At 38.1% G+C, this 18,292-nt stretch overlaps 1 long non-coding RNA gene across 2 annotated transcripts; it reads right to left on the reverse strand.

Annotated features, from left to right (window-relative positions):
- Window positions 1-1,229: 1,229 nt before the first annotated feature.
- Window positions 1,230-7,570, reverse strand: LOC309508726. 2 transcript variants are annotated; one of them, XR_014209696.1, is made up of 5 exons: window positions 7,443-7,570; window positions 3,286-3,339; window positions 3,008-3,072; window positions 2,669-2,907; window positions 1,230-1,599 (listed from the first exon to the last, which is right to left on the reverse strand). It is a non-coding gene; the product is annotated as an uncharacterized lncRNA (long non-coding RNA). The 2 variants fall into 2 exon arrangements; XR_014209697.1 differs by lacking the exon at window positions 1,230-1,599 and having other exon boundaries at window positions 2,659-2,907.
- Between the last annotated feature and the right edge of the window lie 10,722 nt (window positions 7,571-18,292).

An 18,292-nucleotide genomic window follows, 5' to 3' on the forward strand; every position in this document is an offset into this window, starting at 1 on the left:
GAAAAAAACGTTTTTGCATTTTTAGAAAAGGGGAAAACATGTGTGTATTAGGCGCTCTTACAAAGACAATGCATGCAGCTATGTCTCCCTGAAGGATAGCCATGCACACACACACACACACACACACACACCCCTGAGGGAGAGAGGCTGTGCGTGTGACCTCAGGCTGCTGTGTGTTAGGTCTGTTTCACAGAGAAAAAGAGACAAACAGTGCATTACACCCAACCTACATTGTTAGACATTTCAAGGGGGTTTTACAGTAACTTACTGTAATTAAGATTTAATTGTGTAATACAGTTGTGGCGAGCACGACGAGGTCGAGGGCCGTGGGAGGACGGCGCGAGGCCGGTGGCGTGATTGATAATGAGCGACACGTGCGCGACGCACCGGTCTCGCATCTCTCATGGAGGAGCGGAAGCATAAAGGAGGAGCGACGACAGTGAAGAGCGAGAGAGGAACAGGCCTGTGTTTTATTTGATGTTCTGTGTTACCAGCAGTCGTCCGTGAGGGGCTGCTGGCTTTTACTTTCACTTTGTATTTGTTTTATTTTTGTCATTAAAAGTCTTTAAATGTTCGCCGGTTCCCGCCTCCTTCTTCCCGTAACAACATACCTCGTTACAACAGTGCATTACTGTAAAAACCAGGCTAATCAGTACACTACTGTAATTAATTTTTATTTGTACTAAATATAAATTAGATTTCATAATTTTGATATAGAATTATTTGTATTTGTATCCTACATAAGTACTACTGACATACAAATTAATTAGACAAAATTATTACAAAATACCTTTTTTTATTTTTTTATTTAAAACATTTCATATATATCACAAAATAAACAGTCTGCCAATGCTGGACATGATGTGTGACATTTTTACACATTAATGGGTGAGTTTAGGGACAACTTTTTTTTTTTTTGTTAATTTTAACTCATTCATTGTGTTAATGATTTTAACAAAGTAAATATGTCAGAAAGGTTAGCACAAAGATGTGTAAACGTGTTAAATTAACACATTATGTGCTGTCGTTCACTGCACACATTGTTAAAAAACATACATAAAATCCTAAACAAAACATTAGCATTTGACAAAATGAATGTAGTCATTGGTTGTTTATCTTATATAATTATTATAATGAAATATCAACCATACATTCATAAAACTGCAGAATATATATATATATATATATATATATATATATATATATATATATTATTATTTATTTTTTTAAGCAGTCAAAAAGGAAATGTCCAACACAGGACAAAACACAGTTCTTTTCACAATACATGACACATAACCCCACCTTCAAAATAATTTCACTTATTTCCAAAAATGTGTTGGATTCATGTACACTGGTGGACAAAAGAAGTATTTAAGTGTCTTAATGTTTTTGAAAGAAGTCTCTTTGATGCTCAAGAAACATTTCTTATTATTATCAATGTCTGACTGTCTACTCCTCCATCTTTTCTACAGCATAGGAGTAAAAGTCATCATCAAAATAATCTTTAAAAAGCCAACACAATGTTTTTGTCCACCTTTTTGTCCACCAAGATTGGTTCCTGTTCAGAACTTGACTGACAACATCAGAATGTTCCCTGGTCTGTATGCGTGTCGAGAGAGAGAGAGAGAGAGAGAGAGAGAGAGAGAGAGAGAGAGAGAGAGAGAGAGGGGAAAATTCCATATTAGTGTCAAATTATTTTTAACTTTTTTTTTTTTTCTTTTTTTTTTACTATAACTTAAGAATATATATATATTTGTAACCAGCTTTTTGTCAATAGCATATTCAAACATTCCAGCTGAACTAAATTAAATTTTGCCAGATTAAATTTTACAGGTTTTTTTCGATTGCTAAACGACAGTGAGCACAACTGGAGCTACATGTGCAAAACTCTAACTACAGTCTGCACTACCAACAGTCACCTGAGCTAAACAGTTCACATCACCTGCAAAACTCATTCCAAGCAACACAACTCTTAACACATGGCTCAAAACAGGCTCAGTGCAGCCAACACTATGCACAACCCTCACTGAGATAACACACACTGTCACTCAGAACACACTGAGAGTAAAAACACTAGCATCAAACACCAATACAGAAAATACTAACTTTTCATCTTTACAGTTTGAACAATTTCAGTGACTTCATACAAAGTAATATTTTCTTCAAAGAAAAGAGTGACATTCTTTCACATGATTTATTTAAATTTTTAGAACATAATTCTTTAAGGTAAATGAAAATGAGCAGTTTGCTTCAATAGTCTGTAGTAATTTACGGAATTACAGTAATGAGAAAAAAAAGGTAGAAACTAAAAGTACATACTGTAATTCGAACAAATAATTGAGGGGCTAATCCTGCCTCTCTCTAGCATCAGGCCACAGGTTTTCATCAACATCACATCTAATGTTCTCTCTTGCCATGCACCTGGGGAAGAACCTTCTGGAGTGCCTTATCCATCCCTGGCAGTCCTCTGGACTTGTGTCCTCACATCCGGCACGCATCCGCCCTCTCCCTGCCACCCTTCTCCCTCCATGAACCCGTCTTCCTTGTTCCATTTCCAAAATCAGTCTTTCTGAGCTCTACCTATATATATATATATATATATATATATATGTATATATATGTCGATTTTAACTGTCGTTTAGCAATCGAAAAAAACTGTAATACTTACATATCCTAAATGCTGTCCAAAAATGTTGAGATCCATAGAGAGAAAGACTGAAATCGATGATTTAGCCCATTTCAGCTTGTCTGCAGTGAAGGGGTCCCTGCTTGAGACAAATGCACAACACACATGCAAGAAATCACTGTGTAATGATCGTTCTCCTTCCTACAGTAGTTAACCCACCTGTGCACTGATATTTGGACCTTCCTGGTCAGGTGGGACTGCAATGGTTGAGAGTCCTCTGCCTAGTAAAATACCAAAATAATGCAAAAATATAAACTTAAGTTGTTTAGAATACTAGATTTGGTATGAATGAATTAGTGAGAGTTTTACTGAAGTGCTTACCTGTATACATTTAATCTGGTGAGAATGAACATAGAAAATGGTCCATCTTCTGATTGGTTAATTTGCTGTGTAATAAATATAATGTTAGACATGATGCAAAGGTCACTTATTTGATATCAAGTTAGCCAATTTTATAGAGATTTTAATATGATATTGTATGCTACCTAGTCTGCACCAGTGTCTCCAAAGCACTTATCACATATTGCTAATCATTTCAGCAAACGTATGTCAAAACATATAAAAAATATGATTTCAAGTAGCCTACAGCTTAGGCCTACCTCAGGAATCTTGCTAGAAGTCACTTGCGCGAATTGGCGCTTTGTTGCAGTTGCCTTTAAACACATACAAAAATTGCAGTAAATATTAAATTCCATAAAAAAAGAAAACTATAATATGTTATAGTTTGCAAACTAATGCTAAAACTAGAAAGGTGGCCGCTAGCCATAAAACGTGTTAGCTAACATACGTTATTTTCTCATCAGTTGGCCAACATTACCTACAACCAAAACAGAATTTCACATTAGTTAATTTAATGTTAATGTAAACTAAGCGTTGCTCGTTGGCGTATTTTAACTCGACAATTCAATAATCTAACAAAGTCTGTAAAATGAAACGTTAGCGCAGTTTACCGAGGTAAAGTTCGTTACTGCCATGTTGACGAGTATAACGTTAAACTGGGGTGCACAAACCTGTCGACACACAAAGAATGTTTTTTACCTTGCTTATATGCAAGCTTGCTTGCTCTCGCTCTGTGAAGTGAATTCTGTCTCTACCCCTGGCCAGACACGAACGACGCGATCCAACAAAAGACAGTCAGAACCAGTGATATTACACTGGATGCTCCAGTGCGACACGACAAATCCCAGACACAGTGTATAGTGATGCCCCGTTATATTTCTGACGTACGGTACTCCGAGTCAGAGCGCTCACTCTATTTCTGACAAGGGACAAACAGGTTTGCATTTTGCATTAATGGTCCGGTCGCTTCAATGTGTCCAATATAGACAGCCTCTGGCTGTAATAGCGTTGTAGAAACGCGGTGTGAGGCAAAACATTTGGAAATAAAAAGCACAATGGAATTGTGCCAGAGAGGCCGTTACATCAAATACAGTAGTATACAGCAAATTTTAAAAAATACAGTAAGTCCCTGTATGTGGTGTTTGACGTCACAGAAAATTCCCATGATGCAATGGGAATCACAGTTATTTACTGTAAAGAGAAATGGCAGTATAATACTGGGTGATTTAATGTAAATAACTGTAGAAATTACAGAAAAGTCTAACAATGTATGTGTGCCACAACCACACACTCACTGGCACAAACAACACCCACTGGTTTATTGCCCACGCTATTATTACTCTGAGTTGTTGCATTCAGCTCTTCTGCCCTGACATGTTTGTCATGATGCAAATCTTTTCAATTTGTGGTAGCTGGGAGCTAAAGACAGACTTAATCTGATTGGCTGTGAGGTAACCTTCTATTCCCTCAGCCAACCAATCAGCTTCGGGTGAGGAAGTGACTCCAGTAGCAGACTGCTTATAAGTAGTCACTCATTTTATATCATCATGGTGCCTTCGGTGTGTTCATTCACAGTGCAACTGTGCTACGACACATAGTCCCTCCCATTGTTTTTACCATTGTAATACTTTTTTGAACCATTGCCATGGTAGTGTGGTTTTAAAGTAAGAAAGAAAAACAGTTATTTAAACATTAAACATATTTATTTTAACAGTTTGGCAGACTAGAGTCCGACGACAGAAAATAAACTATAGAGAATCATGGAATGTATATAACAATGTTTATGAGTGTTCTATACTTTAAATTTACAACTTGAGTTCAGAAGTTTGTGTAAATGTGACACAAACTATTTATTTATTTATTTATTTATTTATTTATTTATTTATTTATTTATTTATGTTTTCTTTGGATAAGCCTACAGCACATGTAGTTAGTTTTATAAAGAAAGAACAGAATTATGTCTGTGAATTCTAGAATAAAAACCAGACAGCACCTCCAAGAATCCATAGCAAAATATAATAACGTACTATTTTAATTCAGGACTTTTTTTTTTTTTTACTGTAAATTTCGGGAAATGCGGGGAATTTACTGTAAAACTCCTGTAATTTGTTACAATGAGGGTACAATGTAATAAAAACATTGTTTATTTTCTGCAACTCTGCTTGATGTAAATGTGGTATTATTTTGGTCTAGTTTTAGGAGTTTTATCTTACAGCTAAGTTACGTTTGTCCCCAGATGTAAACTGATTATAACAAAACCTCCCTATGGGGATCTAGAGACATCCCTATATAAAAAAATATAAAAATAAATAAATGTAAAAAAAATCCTGTATTCCCTTCGTTATGGGGACCAATAGTAATACCAGTAATTGTTGACCTTGTGGGTATTTTTCTTTGTGTATTGTGTATTTTGTGAGGAAACAGCTTATAAATCATACTAATTTATATTTATATATATTTATTTATTTTATGCTAAATGTTTTCTATGAGGGTTGTGTTTAGGGGTGGGGTTAGGGGATAGAATATACAGTTTGTCCAGTATAAAAATCATCATGTCTACCGACTTTCTATGGAAAGTCCTCATGTAAACCAATGCCTGTGTGTGTGTGTGTGTGTGTGTGTGTGTGTGTGTGTGTGTGTGTGTGTGTGTGTGTGTGTGTGTGTGTGTGTGTGTGTGTGTGTGTGTGTGTGTGTGTGTGTGTGTGTGTGTGTGTGTGTGTGTGTGTGTGTGTGGCTGCAGGCTGTAGGCTGTGCTTAAGCTGTGAGAGCTGAATGATTGAATGTTTAAAATGTGAATGAGGGTTGAACAGTGTGACATGGCTGCATGATGGAGCGGTCTGCCATTTACACGTCATACAGTGATGAATATGGCCTTCTCAAATAGTGTGTGTGTGTGTGTGTGTGTGGTCCTGGTAAACCCTACGCTATGGGGACAAAATGTCACCACAAAGATGGCAATATCAAAAACCATTGTCCTGGTGGGGACATTTTTTTGCTCCCCATTAAGAAAACAGCTTATACATTATATGTTGTGATATTTTTTGAAAATATAAAAATGCAGAACTTTTTCTGTGATGGGTAGGTTTGGGGGTAGGGTTAGGGGTTATAATCTACTGTTTCTACAGTATGCCTATTCCCTTTCCTTTATACCTATGAAAAGTCTCCATAAAACATGGAAACCCAAGGCGTGTGTGTGTCTGTCTGCATGCACACACACATGTGTGCTGTTGTTAATGTTATTGTTTACTGTTTCTGTATTTAATGCAGTCATACATTGGTGTTTTCTTTCTTTATTATTTTAAAGATTATTTTCTTTGTTTTTATATTTAAATTCATAATAATTCATAATCATTTATCATTTATTCATGATATTGTTATTATTTGACTTACATCATTTATTTATTTTATCATCTAATCATTTTATTATTATTATTAATTTATGTAATATATAATTTATGTAATAGTATATTTTTATATTTTATATTACTTATTTCCTTGCTCTTGCAATGCTTGCTATTGTTTTTAAATCTTACGATTGTGTGGTTTAAAGGGATGTTTGTCTTCACTGGTATGAGATAAGAGAATGTCTCCATTTCAAGGTTTTCATCGTCCTGTGACGATTTTTATTTTATTTTTTTTGGTATAATAACACTTGTTGGAATCGTACTGGTCAGACAAAGTCAGAGCATTGAGTAGTGTAACATCTAGATGAAGTCAGATTGAAACATACGCGATTAAGATTATTCAATATACTCTGCTCTTTTTAGTATCATCACTTCGTCTCCTGCTTCTGCTCTTCTCTGGCTTTCTCAGTCAAACTCTCAGGCTGATAAAAGGCTGTTAATGGAGTTTTGAGGTAAAAGACAAGACTTTCTGTTGGCAGGTTTTGCTGGGTTGCACACCAGACAAAACGGATATATATTTCGACAAGATTTGGCGTCAGGGGCTGGATTTGATATTTCTGATGTGGGGATTCCATCCGATCTAACTCTGACTTGATGCTGGTTCTCCCACAGGAAGTGCCGCCACACATCTGACGTTCTCTGTTGTGTTATGATTCAGTGTGTGTGTGTGTGTGTTTGTTTGTGTACAGTGACTCAAGGTGAAGGCAGAGCAGATGTGTCTCCTCATAAAGTTTGACCCTGTTCTCTGTGCATTAAGGTGCATTTACTGGAATAAATGGAATGCAGATATGTCACTTCTAAGAGATATAAACACAGTATACAGCACAGCCCCAAACATTCACACAATGTTTCTGGAAAGAATCCAGATTGATCTTCAAACGTAGAGTATTACATACATTTCAGATCCATTCTGATATCCTGTGGCGTATTGAAAGTGACACTGCAGGTCTATAGTAACTGAAAGCGCCATGAGAACGGATGTAACAAACTTCAGAGATGTTTAAAGATCATACCTGTGGCCAAGTCTTGTTATTCAACCCGCAGAGTGAATACATTTCAGCGCGCAGGAGCACAGGAAAGGGTGTGGAGAAGATTTGACTGCCTGTCAGCGCCTGTCAGCGCCTGTCAGGTGTTGTGTGTGTGTGTGTGTGTGTGTGTGTGTGTGTGTGTGTGTGTGTGTGTGTGTGTGTGTGTGTGTGTGTGTGTGTGTGTGTGTGTGTGTGTGTGTGTGTGTGTGTGTGTGTGTGTGTGTGTGTGTGTGTGTGTGTGTGGTGGAATCCTGAAAGTTTTAATCAAACCGGGCATCTAAGGAATCTTCCCACAGTGTGTGTGATACCCCACAGACACGCCCAACACACACACACACACACATACATGTTTACTTAGCTTACTAAATGAGGACATAACTTCTATTGATTTTAAATCAACTTAATTATAATGACTACAGACTAACCCCTACCCCTAAGAGAAACTATATATATATATATATATATATATATACAGTATATATATACAGTATATATATATATATATATATATATATATATTAAAATTAGTTATTTAAATAATGGAACTTTTTTTTCTCACCAAGGACTTCCTCAGATGTCTCCAAAGGAAGGTTTTGACAGATATCAAATTTTGTTCCCAAATTATAGCTAAGAAAACCCACACACATTTTCACTTTCTCTCTGATCTTAAACATCCCAATTTTTGGTTTCTAATTGCATTTCTGTTCTGTTTTTCTTTTGAGTGCTCCCTATTTTAATCTGTGCTGTCGACCTGTGGCTCTTGTCGAATGTGGCGTGATGTCAGTCATTCTTGTGATCCATCATCATTACAGTATCAAAGCTCTTTGCTGCGGGGCTTGAACCTTAAACACTCCCCCCTCACCTCTCCTCTCACACAAAAAAAAATTATTGAAAGCCATGTGAAATTCGACAAAATCAAGACGCAATAAAGGACATGTGAGTGTCCAAGTGCTCTTCCTCGTTGAGACAGCAGTGTTAGAGTGAGCGCACTGTCCTGAGTAATCCAATCCGATGAGGCCAGTCCCTTAATCTCTGTCTAGGGAATCTGATTGCTCTAATGCATTTAGTGAAACTCAGGCAAGGTTTTATTTAATTGTGCGCGCTGGAACTGCGGAGGGGAGATGAGAAAAGTACACAATCTTTCATCATACAATCATCCAGTACTATTGCATTTACTGTTGTTTTGTTGTTCGTACACATGGGTGTGTGTATCTCTGTGTGTTTGATCTATAGTGGATGCGGGATTCGTTGTTCATGTATTTAAAAAAAAAAAAAATTATGTAGTAGTTATTGAGTTTCGCCGTAGAAAAATATGATTTGAAGCATTAATAATGATATTGCACTTGAATTACTATATTTTACAGTTTGGCATACATATTGGGTTAATATACAAACACATTTCATTTAACATAAATCTGCTTGACACTACAGAAAGCACTGATAACCACCGTATTAGCACAGGAAGGTGAACTCTCACATCACAAAAACTGGCATTTTCATTTATTTTGACCAGTAAAAAATGACTTTAAAATGCTACAATATATTCTATGACCTATGTCACTAAAATAGAATAGTAAATATTAACTAAATAACATTAAATATATTGATGTGCATAGCTACCAATGAAAATAACTTAAAGCTGTTTACATAAAATATTGACAAATGTCAAGGCAGGGTCATGCAGGGTGTTCTGGCAATCATTTTACATCATAAAAAAGAAAGTGTTCAACATCCACAAAAAATTTTAATAATAACAATATTAAACATGATTTTACAATATATAATCTTGAAACAAAGAGCTACTTTTTACAATTCCCACAGTACTCAGTTTTTTTAAGCCTCTGTGAGTGACACATTAACCAACACATTCGATTAAAAATGTGTTTACCTGAGTGTGTCTGATTTAGTGGCTAGCCATGTTAGGAAGCTGTTCGTGTCGAGGGGGAAACGACTGCAGCCTCATGTGTTTAAGGGGCGTTGAGTGACACATGAGGGGTTCATGGAGGGAATCTATGACACAGACCCCAGCTATGGCTTCAACATTAATACATAAAGAGCTGTGTTTGTGCATATGTGTCTACCTGCACACTATTTCAGTTGATTTCACACAACCACATATGTATGTGGTTAGCTTTTTGAATCAAATTTCAGTCACAAATAATATACTACATCCATTACTACGACTTAAAAATAGTGAAATCTATATGCATACTGAATCTTTTCCTCCTAAAAAAAAAAAAAAATCAGGGTATTAAAAAGTTTATCAGTCCTTGCTCAGTTGATGTTGACAGTGTGTTTTTGGAGCATACATGAGGGACTGTTTCATGTACTGTAAATTGCTAATGATGTTATGAACTGTTTTGTGGCAGAACATATTTGTGCTGTTGTTTAAATTCTACAGGCATTGGCTTTGAATGTCCTAACAGTCTTTAGTGAATTCTCATCATCAGACTAAATGCTGCACTGCTGACCTCAGCTTTTAATGAAGCTTTATAGTGGTGATGAATTTCATGCCTGGTGCTTCATTGTTAAATATAAAAGGTTTGGTCAGACAACCTGATCAAAAAGAGTATGATTCATCTTACAAATATAGCAAATAACAAAAGCACACCCACCTTTATCTGATGGCACCTTTATTCACTTCATTCCTGAAGTGAGATCCAAAAAATAAAAGAAGTTACCATGAAACCACAAATCACAACAATCAAGGTTGTGGTGAGTTTTGTTGTGTTAGCTATAGCTAACATTAGCTTGCCATATTATGGAAGTAGAATAATGTCAAATGTTTTTGAAATAAAAAGCCTGTTGAATTGCACTACTTGAAAAAAAATAGGCATTGCATTAACCATGCTTGCATTTTAATGCATTGTATTTTTAGTGCTTTCATTTTTATGGGCTGAAATTCAACATGGTTGAATATTTAAGCTGTGAATATTTCAATTAAAAACATTTCAAACACCTTTTCATTATTAAAAATTCAATAATCCATATTCACCTTTCATATTTCACTTCCAAAATATTCAAACTGTTTAAAAATACAACCAATAATATTCAACAGGCAATTTTCGGTCCATTTTATTTCGCTTTGCAAATTCGCTTCCACAAATTCAGTGGTTCAAATTCGACAGTAAATTCAACATTGACGTCCAAGAACTGCAGGAAAAGCAGTAGATTGCCGAGCATACTCTCCATCTGCTGTTAGTCTACCTCACCAGCAGATGGTGCAAAAGCGCGTGTTGAAGACCAGCAACAGTTAGAACAAGTCATTCATTCATAAAACTCATTTACAGCAATGTAAGTGTATTTGTGATTATTATGACGGCTGTTTTATGTTAAATTCAGTGTCTTCACGGTTACTTTTCCTGTGTAGCCTACATGCATCTTTCTCTACCGTGAACGAGATTAGGCCTATAATGTTATTCCCCGATGCGGATATACAGATCCAATGTTACATTTTTGAGGTTGACATATATTTCTCTTGGTTGTTTAGTTGCCTTAACTTTATATTGTGGATGTGCTGCATGCAGGCTATTAGGGTTTCCCTCAATACTTAAGGATTCCCCTGCTGGACATATACAACTTAACGTAGCTTAATGGACTACAGTGATGTAAAAGACCAAACTCGCAGGCAAGCAGATGGACTCAGAATAACGCGCAAAGCTTAATGCTGAGCGTTTCACAGTGATAGATTGGCATACAGATGGCTTGATGTTGGACATTCGAACATTTAGGGACCGTCTCTAAAGTGTATACGACTTTGGTATACACGTTTCTAACTCCGATAGCATTTGAATAGAACGACTTACAGTCATAAAACCTACTGTAAAGTGTTCATTTAGTGTCAGGCATAATGCGCACCCTTTGGATTTTTGATATTTATTCAAATAAATTTAAGTTTGCTATTGAAGTTAGAAACGTGTATGCCAATGTTGTATGCAACTTTAGAGACGGTCCCTAAATGTGCGAATGTCCAATGTCAAGCCAATTTTTACATTTAGTCATTTAGCAGAAGCTTTTATCCAAAGCGATTTACAGTTAAACTAACAATAGGAGGACAATATGCAAGTGCTGTGACAGTTTAAGCTAATGCAATACACGTATGCATACTATATATATATATATATATATATATATATATATATATATATATATATATATATATATGTATGTGTTGATTTTATGCCAGTATATCACGAAACGCTCAGCATGAAACTTTGCGCGTTAAATTCATATTCTGAGTCCATCTTCTTGCCTGTAGGCTGTAGCCTACAGCCTACTTCCCTAATAGACCCTTTTACTGTTTGTACACAATGATGCCGTATGCGCGCGCACATTGGCAACGGAAGTATGGCGAGAATCAACAGCGTGTCAAGCTACGCGAGCGGATTAAACAACAGACGCAAGCATTTTTTATTATGTCCTCGCTCCAATCAACACGTTTAATCGCCTGCAGCCACTCTTCTGAAACGGCCGTGATCCTGTCGGAATAATATAAAACTTAAGCCCCTTGGTGGAATATCGATTAGGGCAACCGTAAACGCAACAACCAGACATTTTGATGCTGGGAAACTGTTTTGATAAACTTTCGGAGTTGCTAACACGTTAGAGCCAGTGGGGAGAAACACCACTTCCGTTGCCAAAATGCGCGCGCAGCTATTTGATCACGTGGGCTGTAAAAGGGTCTATAAGGTGCAAGATTGGTCTTTCATATCACTGTATCAACGGAAGGGAAATCCTTGAGTATGAGGTATTGAGGGAAACCGATTATAATCCTGTTCATGGTAGAGAAAGCTGATGACATGTAGAATACACAGGGAAAGTAACAATGAAGTTATTGAATGAAACATAAACACAGCTTTTGTGTGTTTATCATCTTTTCCGCATATACTGACACAGATAATCATTTTCATTTTATGAATGAATGTCTTCGTCAACAACAAGCGCTTTTGCACCATCTGATGGTGAGGTCGACTAACAGCAGATGGAGAGTATGCTCGGCAATCTACTGCTTTTCCTGCAGTTCCTGGACGTCAATGTTGAATTTACTGTCGAATTTGAACCACTAAATTTGTGGAAGCGAATTTGCAAAGCGAAATAAAATGGACCGAAAATTGCCTGTTGAATATTATTGGTTGTATTTTTAAACAGTTTGAATATTTTGGAAGTGAAATATGAAAGGTGAATATGGATTATTGAATTTTTAATAATGAAAAGGTGTTTGAAATGTTTTTAATTGAAATATTCACAGCTTAAATATTCAACCATGTTGAATTTCAGCCCATAAAAATGTAAGCACTAAAAATACAATGCATTAAAATGCAAGCATGGTTAATGCAATGCCTATTTTTTTTCAAGTAGTGCAATTCAACAGGCTTTTTATTTCAAAAACATTTGACATTATTCTACTTCCATACTATCTACACTGTATAAAATGAAAATGACAAAATTGTTTTAGCACATATACACACACATTTTAAAATATAAAGTCTTGATCTTCCTGTAATTACAAACCAAACATATTGATGACTCATCTTGCAATCATGGGCGTACTTTTTTTTTCTTTTTTCTTTTTTTTTTGGTCCAGTGAATAGTCTCTAGAATAAAAAATATACCACCCCCTTAAAAGAATACCACCTGCCAACAACTAGCAATCATGTTAGGTTTACATGGCAAAGTCTGGCTATTTTCCTCACATACTTCAGTGTCAACAGGAAATACATCACAGAAAATAAATCTGCACTCATCAAGCCATTTAATCTTTAAGAAATAATTTCTGCTTTAAAGGGGTCATGACATGAGGAATCAAAATGACAAATACTTTTGCATATGACTGCCCCTAGAGCAAGACAATGACAAACAGTTATACAGTATTTTTATACAGCCATTATATAGCTCAGAAGCCATTATAACAACTTACACAATCTACTCTGAATACAGTATTCAGATACCCATTCAATTTTGATGCTCTCCGCATGCTTTAGTCTGCTGACTGCAGGACAAATGGAGGAGTAAAAGAACGTTCACTTCTCTGTACAGACTTCAGGAGGATTCCAGCATCAGGAACAAAAGTAGATGGTTTATTTTTTTTAAAGTCCCCCTGTAGTCAATAATTGTATCCCTTAAAACTCATCTTTGATAATCAAAATTACATATTGAAACTTTTTTCCTGTAAAACTAATTTCTTCATGCCTTAAAATAGCTTGAATGTAACTCTACACCTTTGCTTCATTTAGAATACATGGACCATGAATATGCAAATTAGCCCCCGCCTCCACTAAATCATACCAGCTCGTACTACCTGATCCAATCGGTCAACTGTAGTAAATGCTCGATATGGCAAGTGGAAATATTGGTTTCATAAAGCATGAGCATCCTCAGTTAATACTGTAATAACATCATGTTGACAAAACAGATTTGGTAAATGCTCCAGTTTGTATTTGTGTTTGTGCTTTACTACACCAAATGTTTCTATTTACTACGTGTTTTTGTAGCGGTAAGCATTGTAGCCAATCACATGTTTGTTGATCCCTTGAATGCAGTGACCAATCAGGGCTGTTTGTTTAAGTCTGAATCCGGAGTTCTGCTCACTCACAAATCCTCTCTTTAACTAACTCACTAGTTTAGAAACAATGTAAATAAGAGATTCATTGTGTAGTGTGTACCACTTCATTGATTATAACAAAACTTTGTGAGATCACATAGTGAGATAAGTGACAGCTTTTTAGTAATTATAAAGTGGCAATGGCAATTGATATGATTAGCCTTTGGATGGACTATGTTATCAAACAGCAAATAATGTGTTGCTAATGTTACACAAACCATCTGTCACGCTTGTCATGGTAGTTAGTAGAATCATGACACAGAATATCAAACAATATGTTCTTTAATGAACACAAAGAGAATACACAGGAGTATGCATGGAGAATTAACACGCTGAAAGATGAGAACCAACAATGAACTGAATGAAACAGGGAATATAAATACACAGGGAAACTTTATGATAGACTGCTGAATGTAATCAGTAACCAAGGAGACTAACTAGGATGCAATCAAGACTAAACAACTGAAGCACAGGAAACAAACACATATGAGCAAAATGCAACTAAAAACATAATCCTGACAGTACTCCCCCCTCCCACAAGCTTGTATGCACAAGCCCATCAGTGGAGGAGTGGAGGGAGGGAGGGAGGGGGGTTATAAGGGGGGTGAGGAGGAGGGAAGGAGGATCCGGTGAAGCTGGATGGGTGGAGGGCTGTGGCGCAGCCGGAGGCCCGGAAGTCTGCAGCGCAACCAGGGTGACGAGAGACCAAGGTGAAGCCGGAGGGACGAGGTGGTGGTGAATGCGCTCCTCAACTGGCTCATTTGGGAACTGGAAGGATCTCACCGAACATGACTCCTCGCTGGATCTAGCAATCGGCTCCAGCCTCAGGACAAGTGCGATGACCTGCTCTGGCTCAGGGATGGATTCTGTGGCTGGCTCTAACTCCAGGCAGGCAGTGGGATCTCTATTTGTTTCTGGGACACTCCGGGCTGGGACAAAGTGTTTTCTATGGAGCGGGCAGAGAGATGGCTGCTGGAGGTGTTGATAGTCTTGTGAAGTTGGAGTTAATGGTGTCGTTGTCCTCAATGACTCCCACAGTGAGGGAGGATCCGCACACCCACAAGCCATAATCAGTGGACTTCAATGGATGATGGTCCTCCTCCAACAGCAAAATCTGGCCGAGGATATCGTATTTTACAAATTTTGCACATCCTGAAAGATTCCTATGACCCTAGGCTAAAATCTGATGACTTTGATGGTAAGTTTGACATGTTCACCAACAGCCGATTAATGACCGTTGCGATAAAATTTTACATCCGACAAAATTTGGACAGTGTCTCATTTAGCAGTGTCTCAGTGTCAGATTTCATTCACAGTCCTGCAGTGTGATTTCACCTACGACAACCATCAAATTTTCTTCATTTTTCAAGTCGAGCCATGACCAAAATTAATGTTAAAGATTTATTTTTAGCCACCATTTTAATCTCCGCGTGTAGCGCAGCTCACATCACCGAATGTGTCATTGATTGATGATGTAAAACTCCTGACAAGTTTTCTTCTGTTTTTAACACGTCTTGACTGTCTTACAGTCTGACATTAATGACAACTGAGATCTTACAGTGTGACATGGCTTACAGCAAGGATCACGTTCGTACAGTCTGACAAACAACAATTGAACCAATTGAATACTTAATTACTACATTATCAACTTCTCGCTTGAAATGTCATCAAAAGTGGGAAAAGTTGGTCAAAATGTACACTTTACACACAAACTGAGCACCAACCTCAAATTTCAGACGCCATCTTTATTTTTTAGCTCAACAGTCAGGGAATGGAACGCACTGGATTGTGGGATATCAAAGGTAGTGAAGGATCCATCTATGCTGCTTAAAAAATTGATCCAAGAAAGGCATCTCAGAAAACAGGATGTGGCACTATCATTGGATTCGAACATGCCTTGTTACCTTCCTACCTCCGTATCCTGCCTGCGGAGGCAGCATTTTTCAGTTTTTGGACGCAGCCTAAATTGAACGCAAGAAAAAAACACACAGGGACGAAATTAAAACTAAAACATAATCCTGACACCATGCTCCCGTTCGCCATTTCGGAGTCAGACAGATGCCTTCTAAAAATCAGCATCCTTAGAAATAATGATAGGAAAAGCCCTGCCCCGCACGTTGATTATATGTTTGTATGGAGCATTTGACTACAGATTGTTTTGTAAACGAGACGGTGTGTAATGGAGAGTTAGCGAAGAAACTTTTGTTAAAGATGAAGCAGCTACAACGCAAACCGTGCGTAAGCTATTTCATACTCTATTGTAAATTACGGTTTTATATAGTTCTACCAGAAAGACTCGGGAGATAAATTGATATAACAAGCATAAATGTATTAACAGCCCAGCAAGCATAAATTTATAAAGTTCTTTGGCGTAGGCCCCGTCCTTATCGCGCAATGCAAGGGTAGCGAAAGCTGCATATCCTGCCTGAAGACGAAGGCAGGGGCGCAGCCGACCCCCTGGAGGTAAAGGAAGGGACCATCCTGGTGGTGGTGGGGAGGATGAAGGGGAAGGTACCATCTTGGTGGTGGTTGAGGAGGATGGAGGTAATTGGCAGCGTCAGCATCTGTGAACTGAGATAAATGTAAGTACCAATCTTTTATACTGCGAGTGTTAACACATGATTGGATAGAAGTGAGGTAATACATGACGGGCTGATTGAGTCTTCCTGGCAGAACTTATGCTAAAGCTTTCATATAATGTCTACAATAGTTTTTTTGGGACAAAACGTTATTAACATTATAAGTGAACCTCATAGAACGTAAAAATAATTCAAAAAAAGTCACAACCCCTTTAAAAAAAGTACATTTAGATTTGACCACATAAGGCACTTAGGTACAGTATAATGTGACACATTTTTTTATACAATAATAATAATAATAATACTCAGTTCTGGAGGGCCACTGTCCTGCAGAGTTTTGACTTGCTGATAAAACGTCTCAGACTGTAACACTTGTTCCCTGAGAAAGGGAACGAGACCTGCGTCGAATGACACTTTGGGGGAACGCCCCTCAACGTAGCACCTCTGAAGCATGAATGAAACTAAGCCAATCTTGATGTTGTGTCATGACGTAACGTGTGACAGCATACACGGAAGCTACAAAGGGACGCCGGCACACAACAGCGTCAGCTTCTGTGATGAAGTAAGTCGTTCCCAGGCAGGGGAAGGCGTGGCGAAGGGACGCAGTTCTCGTTACCTTTCTCAGGAAACAAGGGTTACAGTCGTATCCCGAGACGTTCCCTTTCGAGGGAACTCGAACTGCATCGAATGACACTTTGGGGGAACGAGTACCCACTATGCCACAACGAGCCCTGCCTGTACCATGTGTGAAGCTGCGCACAGGCACACTTAGGACGAAAGCACAAGGTTTCCAGGAGTAGATGGAATGTCCAGGCTATAAAATCTGATGAAAGTATGAGGGGTGGCCCATCCTGTTGCATCGCACACTTCTTGGATCGGGTTCCCTGAAAGGGGGGCTCTAGAGCAGTGGTTCTCAACTCCAGTCCTCGGGAACCGCTGCTCTGCACATTTTGTATGTCTCACTTATTTAACACACCTGAACCAGATCATCAGCTCGTCAGGAGAGACTCCATGAACTGATTTGAGTGTGTCAGATAAGAGAGACATACAAAATGTGCAGAGCAGCGGGTCCCGAGGACTGGAGTTGAGAACCACTGCTCTAGAGGATGCCATGCCTCTGGTTGAATAAGCCCTCACAGCCAAAGGTGAAGGCAAACTGTGCACCTGATAGAGATAGGCCATAGAGATATCCTGAACAATCCAGTTGCTAATGGTCTGCTTGGATGCGGGAAGCCCCTTCTTGGATGACCCGAAACACACTAGCAACTGGTCTGACTTCCGCCATGAAGAGGACCTCTAAATATATATTTTGAGAGCTCTGACAGGGCAGAGCAAATTAAGTCTCTCTTCATCCGCCGTCATGTGAGGTGGAGGATGAAAAGCCTGCAGAACCGTAGGCCATGCCACATTAGATGGCACCTTTGGCACATATGAATGCAGGATAGCTTTAATTTTTTTTAAGCCCTGGGATATCGAGAGCACCTGAAGATCTCCTACTCTCCTCAGAGAAGTAATGACCAACAAAAAAGCTTCCTTTAGAGAAAGGTTCTTGGCCTCAGCCGACTACAGAGGTTCGAAGGGGGCCTCGACCAGCCCTTCGAGAAACACTGCCAGGTCCCATGTGGGAACTCTGGTACGAGCCACAGGCCTCATTC

Source organism: Leuciscus leuciscus (assembly GCF_965113295.1).
Source record: "Leuciscus leuciscus genome assembly, chromosome: 11".
NCBI lineage: Eukaryota > Metazoa > Chordata > Actinopteri > Cypriniformes > Leuciscidae > Leuciscus > Leuciscus leuciscus.